Source organism: Labrus bergylta, chromosome 10, assembly GCF_963930695.1.
Source record: "Labrus bergylta chromosome 10, fLabBer1.1, whole genome shotgun sequence".
Classification (NCBI taxonomy): Eukaryota; Metazoa; Chordata; class Actinopteri; order Labriformes; family Labridae; genus Labrus; species Labrus bergylta.
In genome coordinates, this window is record NC_089204.1 from 30,337,235 (window position 1) to 30,339,624 (window position 2,390).

At 39.9% G+C, this 2,390-nt stretch overlaps 1 long non-coding RNA gene across 1 annotated transcript; it reads right to left on the reverse strand.

Moving 5' to 3' along the window:
• Positions 1 to 512: 512 nt before the first annotated feature.
• Positions 513 to 1,773, reverse strand: LOC136180367 (uncharacterized). The gene is made up of 2 exons (XR_010667055.1): positions 1,595 to 1,773; positions 513 to 998 (listed from the first exon to the last, which is right to left on the reverse strand). It is a non-coding gene; the product is annotated as an uncharacterized lncRNA (long non-coding RNA).
• Positions 1,774 to 2,390: the final 617 nt, after the last annotated feature.

Sequence of the window (2,390 nt, forward strand, 5' to 3'; positions counted from 1 at the left end):
TGCTGAGAGAAGATGGCCAGCAGATAAGACAGCAGTACATGAAGGAGCTCCACAGGCTTCAGGAGGAGGAGGAGGGTTTGCACCTTGGAAGACTGTATTCATGCTGTTCAAATAAAACTAGATCTCCTCCAAACAACTTGCAATCAAACCATTTTCTTCCCATTTTAAAACCCTTTGTCCAGTTTAGATGGGAGAAGTTGATATTATGTGATATTGATCTGTGAAGACTACATTTCTAAATCATTTTTAACTGTGTTTATTCACAAGTTATTGATCTTATTTACTCTCCATGTATCTTGATTTAAGAATGGGGCTGTGTTTAAGGGCATATTTTTGCAATGACTCTGTTCCATCCCACTTTCAGAAATGAACTACATTAGTATTTATCAAAAGAATAAGAAGTTGTGTAAAAGTAGACTTCCTTCCCTAAGCTATTGAGTTGAGCATTAATGCACATTTTAGTCTTGTCATTTCAAATCTGAAATGTATCCTCATAAGTAGACATAAAGGAGTGCATTTATATAGAAATATTTATTTAATCTGAAAAACAACATTAAAAAAAGTCTGTTTTTACAGCAGAGATGAACATGTTTACAGCTTGGTACAAAACAAACAAATAGGTGTGATTAGCTCATGTCTGGATGGACACACACTGTACGGGGGGTGAATGTTTTGATGACTCATCAGTTTTGATTTGATGAAGGATAAGAGTTATTCACAATAAGGTGTGTAGCTGACCTGATTGACAGGTGGGCGCGGTGTAACGGTTTGTCAGGAGGTTTAAAACCCGCCTCAGCTCCAGCTCTCAGCCTGTGGGTGACATCACTCAGGCCGTCCGGGGGAGACCTCCCTCACAGCGAGCTGTTGAAGAGAAGCAACTGAAGTCCACCCCAGAAGAACCAACAAATACAGATGTTGTTGAAGCTCAGGTTTCTTCCTCTGTCTCTGCAGCTCTCTGGGCACCTCGATGGACCAGTCACCAATAATCCACACTGTGTCTATAGGAGAAATACAAAGGTGTTCAATTAATGCCTCAGACACAATGTACAGTTAACTACATGTGACAGCTCAGGCTGTTTTTTTGTTATGAGCCACATCTGCAGGAATAATATTGAACAAGGTAGCTGCAACTCATCATAATAGATGCCAGTCTTAAACACTATTTTTTCTAATAAATAATTTGGTGTGAAGCTGACACTGTCCACAGACTCCATGACTTCACAGGTTCAATAGAAAACAAATGTCTTATAATAAATACTAAATAATTATTTTTCAATTGTCATGTTCACCTCATCGCTGTTGACATCAGTAAATATAAAACACAGACATTCCTCTTTTTGTCAGAACAGTAACATGAACTGTATGCTTTGTAATATTGATTTCTTCTGGATGTCTCATATTTATTTACAGTTTATGGATAAAACTTTGTTAATGTATTTCTCTGCTAACACTGACAAAGTCTAACTGCTCTGACAAATAACTAATAACCATAGTTGTATATTTAAAAAAGTGTAGTTTTAAGACTTTAATTAAATATCTGGGTTGAATATAATTAGTTTTAACTGTGTTGTAGAAAAGTTAAATGTTAACTTACTGTTTGTAGAGTTTTCTCAGGACGAGCAGGAATAGTTGATGATAGCAGCCTAGCTGTTAGCTATGCTGTCAAGTGGACTGCTAACGTCGAGCTGAATGGGCGGAGTTAAGTCCCGCCGGTCCCGCCTTACTGCTGTTGCTAGGTTGATCCGAAGTTAGGTTGAGACTGCAAATCCAAAATGGATGCGGTCTGGACCTTACCACGGCTGAATTCTTTTCTGTTCTGTACATTTCATTCAGAGCTTCTTTTTTGTACGGCAGTCAGAAGGTGGTCGATGTCACAGAGCGTGTTGACTCCATGTAGATATGACAGCTCACTTCTCAGCGTGTTTGCATGGCAGCTTTGTTTCACTTTATTTGCACATGAATATCAGTGATGATCAGAATAATGTGGAGGACATTTAAAAGCGGCCATTTTGAACCATTAGGGGAACATCGTGCTAGTTGAGATGTGGTGTCATTAGGCAAACTGCTGGTCTGAGAAATACCACAAACCAAGAATCAATCTGTCCTGTTGTCATGGAGACGGTTAACTGCTGAGTCGTCTCCCAGAGGAAACAGTTTTACAAACAGAGGCGCTCGGATCAGAGTCCAATAAGATTTGAGTTCCTCGAACCACGATACCAGTCCTGAGCCTGTCCCTTCACTAAAACACCACCAAGACCGGTCTGGAGACCACTTGAAGGTCTCGTCTTAGAATCAGAGTCATTTTCACTCGGTCTTGTCTCGGTCTCAGACTGGGCGGACTCCAAATTCTAAATGGTGTCAAGACCACCACGTATAGAATAATCCAAACC